General features: G+C 46.5%; 1 long non-coding RNA gene across 4 annotated transcripts; it reads left to right on the top strand.

The window, feature by feature from the left end:
* On the top strand, window positions 476–7,623 carry LOC8071466. Of its 4 annotated transcripts, none has more exons than XR_002446714.1 (10): window positions 476–693; window positions 778–992; window positions 1,083–1,352; window positions 1,843–2,015; window positions 5,494–5,538; window positions 6,250–6,378; window positions 6,459–6,561; window positions 6,853–6,986; window positions 7,159–7,215; window positions 7,325–7,623. It is a non-coding gene; the product is annotated as an uncharacterized LOC8071466 (long non-coding RNA). The 4 variants fall into 4 exon arrangements; XR_002446716.1 differs by lacking the exon at window positions 476–693 and adding an exon at window positions 1,466–1,489 and having other exon boundaries at window positions 702–992; XR_002446715.1 differs by lacking the exon at window positions 476–693 and adding an exon at window positions 1,466–1,525 and having other exon boundaries at window positions 702–992.

The following is a 9,729-nucleotide window of genomic DNA, read 5'->3' as shown; positions in this document are numbered from 1 at the left end:
CTCGAGGTCTTCCTCGACGGTGATAGTCGGCAACGAGGATTTCGGGCAGCGGATTTCATATGTCCTAGGGGTTTGATTGTAATTTTTATGTTTTCTAGGGTCCTCTATGAGGTTCGGCTGGGACAGCTGTCTCTGTATCCTTGCCGTGTGTTTCTGTATTTGTTCGTGTATCTGTATGTTCTCCTTAAGTAGAAATACAGAAACATATTATTATCAAAAAGAAAAAGAAAAAAAGCCCACCTGGCCACCTCGGCCCATCTCAGTGAGGCATACGAAGCACCCCAACCCACCTGCAGCAGGATCGGCGGACGGGGCGGCTCCTGCGCGTGCAGGGCGCGGCCGGCGGCGCAGCGGCAGAGCAGGCAGGGAGCGACGCGCGGCCGGCGGCGTCGGGGCGCGGGGCGACTCCTGCGTGTGCAGGGCGCGGCCGGCGGCGCAAGCTGGGTGCGAGCGCCTTGGGAATTTGTCGGTTCTCTGTTTTGTGATTATGCCATACTTTAAGCCTATTTCCTGACACGTTATAAAGGCTGAAAGTATGGCATAAACATTTTTTTTGAATTACTTACCTGCAACGTTGCTTTTCTGGACCCAACTATTTCCTCCTTCAGTTCTGCATCAATTCTGGAAAGATGCTGCCAAGCAAGAGGGGTGCTGATGATCTCACAAGATTCTCAACAAAGTCATCTATTTCAGGTCATGTTTTTTATGTCTCTGTTTGAACACTCACGACTGTCTTGTATCGCGTCTTCTAACTTCGCTTATTTTGGGACAATCAAGGTTTCTGGAGCGAGCTGAGTGACAAAGCTGCATCAAAGTTGTCCACAAGTGTTGTCTCAATTGCTTTGACCCATGGTGATCTTGTAGGACAAAATGTGATATATGCATCCTCTGGCATAGCTATTGAATGCCAGCCTAACTTCACAAAGTTTGCAACATCAGCAATTTTGGTTAGAGCTTTAAATGCTGAAAGAAATGGCCATGACAACATTAAGGTTGGTGCTGAATCATTTACTAATTGTTCTTTTTTACTTTACATAACTACTGTGATCATTCTGTGTTGTTTCCTTGCTTTACTACTATAGATTGAAGTATGCCATAAAGGAAATGTTGCCATAGGGACTGTGGTAGAATATGACCTGGATCATGTAATTGCTGTTGTCGAAGTCACGTCCGCCCTTGACGTTTATTGTGTACCTCTTAGTCATGCGGAGGAATTGATGCCTGATATAAAGGTTGTAGCAGTAGGGCGTGACATCTCTGGCAAATTAATGGCCACAAGTGGGACACTTACTGATTCAGGCCGATCTGAAGATCGTGGACATCTTATGTTCTCTACATGTAAATTATCTGAGGTATATTTGTTATATTATGAGTGCTATAATCTTTTCTTTTACTATATGCTCTAAACTGTGTCTCGTATTCAATAAAGAAAATATTAATTTACTCCCTTTGTTTACTTTTTTAGTCGCTGTTGACTGTAATGCAAAAGGTTGGCCTTATTCCTTTCAGAATGTACACTTGTGCAGTAAGTTGAATGGTTTTCATGATGGTTGAGTTTGCAGTGGAACATACTTCATAGATATCATACATTTTAAAGTATAAAATAGTAGTCCTTCCAGTCCTTATTACTTGACGTCTGGGCACAAAAATATATCTACTATTCTACTTTTGAGTCTATTCGTGTCTCCTAATGTTAAGCAATAATAACTGGAGGGATTCACATTTAGAGTTTGCACAAGATAGTCAACAGTGACTAGTAAATGTAAAGTTGGGAGTAACTCTTATTACCTGGTCATTTTATTCTGCTCCATTGTAATCCTTGTTGCTTTTTTTGCGTTCTAGGCTATGCAGGGCGGCGCACTTTTTGAATTTGATGGGAACTTTGTTGGCATGAACCTTTTCTCTAATATGGGAAGACCCCTATTCTTGCCAAGGGATATAATTTTTGATCGTTTGAACCATTTTCAGACATCCATGGAAAAGATAATATTTCCTGTGTTGCTGAAGTCAGTCAGGTGTGCCAATATATTTCCAGTTTGCTTATCTATGTTTGTAATTGCAGCTTTTAGTGTTTACCCTTCATAATAACTTGATGCTTTGGTACCTCTAGCGTAAGATATCATCAAACAGGTCAGCTGTACTTGGCATGTATCACTGCTCTGTATCATAGAGTGGTCATATCCTGTGTATCAAATATGAGAGCCAACGTATTTGTTTGCCCCTAATAATAACTTGATGCTTTGGTACCTCTAGCATAAGATATATCAAACAGGTGACATGTACTTGGCACGCATCACAACTGCTCTGTATTGTAGAGTAGGGTAGCCATATTCCTGTGTTTCAAATATTGAAGCGAACATATTTGTCTAATTCAAAATATGTTAGAATATTTTGTGGAGATTAAAATATACATTACAAGGGAGTATGAACGCTCTTGGCTACCATGATTTTGTTTAACTAGATACCACCCGTTTCTCTAACTGGTGGTACAGGGCTGTCAAAAGAGTGCCTCATGGCCACGGTCAAAGGGTTCTCATGGAAACAGAAGACTCGCCCGCGTCGCTCTCCCTCGAGGGCGACCGGGCGGCCCCAACCGCCGCGCCGCAGCTCCCTCCCCAGCTCCATCTCGGCCCAGCCGCCGCCGGAGCTCGACGCCGGGAGTCCGACGGACGGCAAGGACGGCGGCGGCTCAGCCCTCTGCATCCTCTCCCTCCCTCTCGCGAAGCCTATGTGAGAGTTCCGACGCCGACGACGCCGACGACGCCGCCGACACAAAGTTGGCCGGCGGCGCTTCTTCGGTGCGGGTGTGGGCGGATCCAGCTCCACCATGCCCGGATCTATGTGCAGGCATCCTCCTGCCTCCTCCTCCTCCTCTGTCACTCCACGTTCCTCTTCTCCGACTCCGACGAGGTTGGGGCGGCCGGCAGGTCTGTCCTCCCTCTCCCCGGACCTCCTGCTCCGATGTGAAGCCTAGGGACGGCGGCGTGCGCCTCGACATGGCGGCGGCGCAACCTGCGCTTGCATGGTGGTCCTGCCGCGTCGCGGGGCACGCGGTTCGGCCGCAGGCGTGCCGGCGGTGGGGCAGTGTGCCCTCCGCGTTTGCGTGCAGGGGCCAACTGCGGCACGTTTGCGAGGTTTGGCCGCGGACTTGCTGGCAGCGGGGCTCCGTGCTCGTGGGCGCCTTCCCGCCTTCCCCTCGGGAAGGCACAACGCAGTTTGGCCAACGCGACGGCGTCGACCTCGGCAACTTCTTGGGTGATAGCGTGCTGGTGGTGCCGGTGCGCGCCTCCCATCGCACGGGCGTGTCCGGATGGCTCCGTGCGATGTGGCGGCGACCGGCTCCTCCCCTCGTCCGGACGGTTGCTTGCCGGTGTGCGCCTCCCTCCGTCGCGGGCGAGTCCAGGCGTGGCTCCGCGCGGTGTGCCGGCGACCGACACGTCTGGGGATCTTTGTTGGCGAGCGCCTCCCACCGCCGCGGGCGAGTCCGGGCGCGGCTCCGCGCGGTGTGGCGGCGGCCGACATCCCCCCTCTGTTCAGGCGAGAACGCTTTTGTGTGCCTCCCCTCATCGCGGGCGAGTCCGATATGGCCTCCGCGCTGAGCGGAGGGGGTCGACGTTTTCCGGTGCGCTCCTACCATCATCGCGGGCGAGTCCGAAAGGCTCCACATGGTGTGGCAGCGGCCGGCTACCACCTCAGTCGCGGGTGGGTCTTTGGAGGCTTTGGCAACGGTTCTAGGCGAAAGCTCAGCTCAAATGTTTTGAGCCAGCGACGAGATTCTCCTTTTTGAAGGCGTCACTGAAGAGCCTTGCAACTACTTCTCATCGACACATGGCTCGGGAGAAATCCTTTCCAAGCTCCGGCTTGAATGACGATGATTACGTTACGGCGTCATTCACCCCCCTGGAGGCATCGTCGAAGAGCCCATATGTCTTGATGTAGTAGTCTCCGCGTCCTGCCACTGTTTCCTTGTTCTGCCACCTTTCACCCTAGCGCTAGGACGTTCAGTGGGGCTGTTGTTGTTTTTCCTTCTCAAAACTTCTGTAAATCCGCCTTTTTGGGCCCTTTTGAATATATTCAGGTGGGAGTAATCCCCCCGGTGAAAATTAAAAAAAAACAGTGCCTCATGGGCGATGCCAGGGGTATGCCCTGGTATGCCATGGAATACCCAAGACTTGATGAGAAAAATATAATATATATATATATATACTAGTATACATGTACACCACATTGTTTAATTGGATTAAAAACACACGAATCAACTAGCAGCCCAGTAGCCCACAAGAAACAGCCCAAGCAACCAGCATCTGGTCTGCTGTTGGCTGTCGCCGGTGGCCAGTGTTGAAGCCTTGAAGGCTTACTCGGTATCCATTCTCTACATTTCAGGCCTCTAGGCACCATCGCACCAGGTAATGAACAGTTCACAATCTTGACAGATAAAATTATGAGCAAAACGCTATGTGTTTGATAAAAGGCCTGTTTGGTACAGCTAGCTGCTTATGGCCGAAATAAGCTGAAACCAACGGCCAAACAGTAAGCTTTTTTTGCAGCTTATTTCGGCCGCGTTTATTCCCACTGCTCTCATTTGTACTAAAAAGCAGAAGCTGCATTAGATCAGCTTATTTTGGCCTCCACTTTACGCTATTTGTGCAACTTATTTGGAAAGTGCTTTTTCCAGATAAGTTGTACCAAACAGGCTCAAAATATTCTTGGCAATTCTTGTAAAAAGATGGAGTAGCTCAGGCTGAGGAACTAATCGATAATTTTTATGGTATTAGTATAATGTTATGGTATTAGTATAATGTACACTTTTGATTATTGTTATGGACCTATAGTTCAATATATTGTGTATTTGTATAGTAAATTTTTACGTGGAATACTCTGATGTAAAATTCTGAATAGTGACTAGGGACTCATGTTGGGTTTCAACTCTATCCTACCCCAACTTGCTTGGGACTAATAGGCTTGGTGGTTGTTGTACCCTGATGTAAAATTCTGGCTCCGCCACTTGAGTGTCCATGGAGTAGAAGAGTGGTCTCAATTCTCTTAATATCCTAGTTGCATGGGAATTATAGAAACATAGAAATGCTTGCGTATTTGAGGCAGAAAGTCCTACTGTGGAGGTAGTCTTGCAAAAGATTGCCAATGAGAGCAGCCTTTGGTGTGTATGGCTGGAGCTTCTGCTCTCCAGGAGCTCCATTGCAGGTTGCTCGGTCTTGGTTTAATTTGGGGCAGGGTAGTGGTTGGTTGTCCTTTGTTGTGCGTGGCGCGTCTGTACCCTGGTTTTTCAAGGGTGTGTGTGGTGGGGTGTTTGGAGGGGGGGGGGGGGTTGGCCCTTTGTATTGTGTTATCTTCTCTTAATGAACTGACATGCAGCTCTCCTGCATTTTTTGAGAAAATATTTTGTTTAACATTTGCTTAGTTCTTGTATTATTACACTAGCTAATCGTGCTGATCCCTTTTGGGTTAATACTCGTATTAATGTTTTATGTACAGGCATAGAAAAAGACTCAGGTGTGGAACTTCACTCATATCCTGAAGGTGAGTACACAACCACCCAATATTGATCACTAAATGTTATTTAGTTGTGCAGCTCATCACTGTTTCTAAGGTCCTCAAGTGGTTCAAATTAAACCATTTGTTCTTCTATATAGCTAATTTAGTCTTCTACAGTTATATTATAGTGTTAAGAGTTAATCCGTTAACATTACTTGAGCACTAGCGATTCAGCCAATGCCTGTGTGTTGTGATCACAAAATAAGTGTACATCAGGTTCTGATTTGGAAAGTAATTTTACTCTGGTCTAAAAATTTCTATACATGTAATCATATCAAATGGCTCCTACACATACACACTATGCTATATAAAATGCTACACACACATCCTTCTTAAATCCACCCAGAAAGATCTGGATTGAGTGTGCATTAGAGCACACCATGACCACCAAAGCTCCTTGAAGAGTAGAGATGGTATGAGTTGTTGCACAAGTTGCCATAACATTTTAATCTTAAGTTAGTTATTATGTGGAGAACTTTAAGTGACTATTAAATGCTGTACTTAGAATTAACAAATGTCAGTGCTAATCAACCTTGTTGCACCAGGATAAGCAAGGTGCAATTTGGGTTTACACTTTGGTTATCTCAGTCCATCAAGGGACGTGGTCATGAGTCAATGCTTGCTAAGTTATCATGCACTGCACACTTTTACAGCCCTGCTGTCCCACTAACTATTATATGATATCTTGTTTACCAGGTAGCACGAGTGTTAATACTTTTGGAGAACAGTTTGGTGACGAATATCCTACTGGTGTCTGGGGTAAATTCAAGAAAGAAGTTTCTTCTAACATATCTGACATTGTTGTCGCACTTGCTTCGTTCCATGGTGATTTCACAGTGATGCGCTATTTACTATTTAACATTTATGTTCAGTTATCACTAGCTAATGGCAGTTATGGTGTCCAGGTGAATCAAAGTTCTTTGCATGCACAGAATTTTTCATTAACTATGATGGATGTCCGACTATTCTGATCCCGATGACGCAAATGAGATTGTGAACGGCTTAAGGGTTGGTACTTCGAATTTTACTGCGATTCTTGTTTGTCCAAGACTGTGAATACCTTTCTTTTTTTTTTGATGGTCAACGGGGGGGGAGGCGATCCCCACCTGTGAAAATTTTATTTTTTACACTACGTGTAGGACCACTAAGGTAGCACCCTTCCCTTTTCTTTTTTAATTGCCTACTCAGCCTACCCCAACTTGTTTGGGACTGAAAGACTTTGTGTACTTTTACCAGAATATGATGTACTTAGCCTTATATACTTGGCTCACAACTGACCTCTCCATATAATCTGGTTAGGCTGTTATTGGAGGTCCCGCTGTTGATTTGGATGGAAAATTTGTGGGCATCAATTACTATAATACAAAAATAGGAACCCCGCTCCTGTTATTTATTGATATCTGTGAAATTTTGGATGATTTGAAGACAAAAATGTAAGTGTGGATTTCTCTTTTGGTATATAAGCTGTTATGTTAGTCCTGGTATACAGGTTTAGTTTTATTTGCACATGACTGCAAGATTTGTTTGGACATTTGATCAATAATCTAGTTGGAGGTAAAATCAACATAATATTCTATTAAATCTTGTATTCTGCGTGTTTGACAGGGCGATGATTGGTGGTCATGAGGGCCGTTTGGAAAATGACAACGGACCACCAAACATGTATGTAGATACATCTCATGGATCTCACTGTTATTATTATGTAATAACCATATATTGTTTAGAAATCTGCTGACCTGATGACGTGGGAAAATATATCGTTGAATGGCAGCTGGCTATGGCGGTATGGCCTGCCTGATCCAAGGTGATATGGATGAAGATGAAGATGAAGATTAACGTGCAGCCCAACAGATGCGCAACAGAGAGGATGAGGTCCGAACTCTGGTTCGTGCAGGTCTGCAAATTATTAGAAATAGCTGATAGGCAGAGGAGGCATTTTTCAAATTACCCCACCACCGGCTGAATAGTTTTGAAGTGATAAAAATTTCTGGTTCTCAAGTATATAGCGAGGAAGGATTTGTCTTGAGCCAGAAACTATTACTAAATAAGATGGAAGAATTTCAGAACATATCTCCAGGCGGTGCAGCTTGCGTAAATAAAAAGAATATGTCAGATTGACAAATATTAATTAACAAGCTGTGCAAACAAATTAAATACTAACATGTTAGCAAAATGGAAAGTTGCTTGATTCGGACTCTGGAGAATCGGCTATACAAGAACTTCGGAAGTACTCCAAATTAAGAGCCGAGATCAGGTTCGGGAGTGGCTGTACGATGATCAGTAGCAAAGAAGGGAGATTTCAATAGCCGGAGAAGCAATGGATGATGGAATCGGCTGATTATTTTGATTAGTTGAGCAGAATGAACTAGAGCTCTCTCTTCTTTACGTCGTCGGCGTCCTCCTCCTCCACTCCCACCTCCTCCCTTGTGCTTGCTTCCCTAGTCGTCCTCCACCTTATGCGCCTCGTCGTCGTCGATGACGACCTACTCTTGCGGATGTCGTCGTCGAGGGCCATCAGCTTCTCGGTGTCAGCTTTCTGCATCGCAAATGCTGCTCGGCACTCGTCGGAGAACCCGACCAGCAACTCGTCGGGGATCGCTGGTAAGGGCGTCATGGGCCTCCTCGTGATCTCATAGCCAAAATGGTAGCGAGAGGGCAGCGGAGTGCGGATTGCCATGCAAATGCAACCGCCAAGTCGGACACAGCTATTCCTATTCGACTCGGAATCCAAACGAAAATAAGTCGGGCCTGACTAGAAGCCCAACTGAGCATCTCCAAGAGTTTGCCAAATGATGTTACTATATATATCCTTGATAATTTGGCAAAGCAAGAAATTGTAGTCTCCAATAGATTGACAAATGAGGTTGGCAAATTTAGAAACTTGGCATCTGAGGCTTCCACACGCGCATGTATCGGCCGCGCATGTATCCTCCTGCGCGCCACTGGTTGCCTTTCCCGCACGGGCGAGGAAAGTTCCTCGTCTCCCAGCGCGATCCCCGGACGACCTTGTCTCCCCGCACGACCCCTGGATGTTCGTCTTCTCCTTGCCGCGCACCATGTTGAGGTGATTAATCACATCTGAAACCCGCCGGCCGCCGCCGCCCCAAGGGAAAAAACAAACCATCGTCGGTAAAGAAGCACTGGTAGAGAAACTAGAATTGCGTGCGAGGTCGCATCTGCTTACCTCTGAGATAGAGTCCCTCCGGCGAGGCACTCCGGGTGAGGTAGTACACCACTGGCACCTTCCGCGCCGCCGCCCTCGGCTCTCCATTCTCGGCGCCCAGCTTCAGTTTCACGCTCCTGCACGCGTCAGTGGCAGGAGAAGATGGCAGCAAAGAATTCGGAACTGCTCCTGCACGCGTCAGTGGCAGGAGAAGATGGCAGCAAAGAATTCGGAACTTCGCGGAGGGCAGGTCACGGTTGAAAACAATTGAATCCAATCAAATTGTGGGCCTATTTTCTTTTAGGGAGTTGCCAAATCACAAGATTTGCCAAGTCAATTTTGGCAAACTCTTGGAGATGCTCAATTTTGGCTTTTTTAATTCTTATAAAAGAAAATCCTTTTTGCTTCCTTATATGCAGATTATTTCTTGGGAAACGATAGTGTCTGTTTTGATCGCCTGGACTAGTTGTTTTGTCTGTCTAAACTAAAGTTTAGGCTACTAAAATTTAGCCCTACACTGCTTAAATACATGGACTGCTTAAATCACAATGTATGAACAGGAAGTCAACTCCTAATGTCAAATCAAACAAGCATTATTCTGATTGTCTGTCAGACATTTCCGCTATACTAGCTATATATCCACAAGTTCATTGGGAACATAAACAAGGCCCTAGTTCTTCGTCTCCACCGTGACATCCTCCTCCTCCTCATTGTCAGTGACCTCACGTTCGTCCTCCGCATATCCCAGGGCATTGTACTGGTCAATCAAGGCCTGCTCGTAGTCACGCATCTTGCAATCAACAAACGTCGAGAGCGCATGGAGCTGCCGGTATCGATGGGAGCGCTTTGCCAGCTGAGCAGGAGTGAGGTCGTCATCGGCAGACCTAAACGGACACACCACCAGATGGTCGATGAGTGCCTTGGAGAACCTCTGCTTGACGACCCTCTTCCTCTTCTTCGCCGGCGCCGCCTCCATCTTGGCCTTCATCTCCGACCAGCGATCCTTCCAGGTA

Source organism: Sorghum bicolor, chromosome 8 (assembly GCF_000003195.3).
Source record: "Sorghum bicolor cultivar BTx623 chromosome 8, Sorghum_bicolor_NCBIv3, whole genome shotgun sequence".
Taxonomy (NCBI): Eukaryota; Viridiplantae; Streptophyta; class Magnoliopsida; order Poales; family Poaceae; genus Sorghum; species Sorghum bicolor.
The sequence above is the reverse complement of the archived record's forward strand: the minus strand, read 5'-3'. Positions and strand labels throughout refer to the sequence as shown.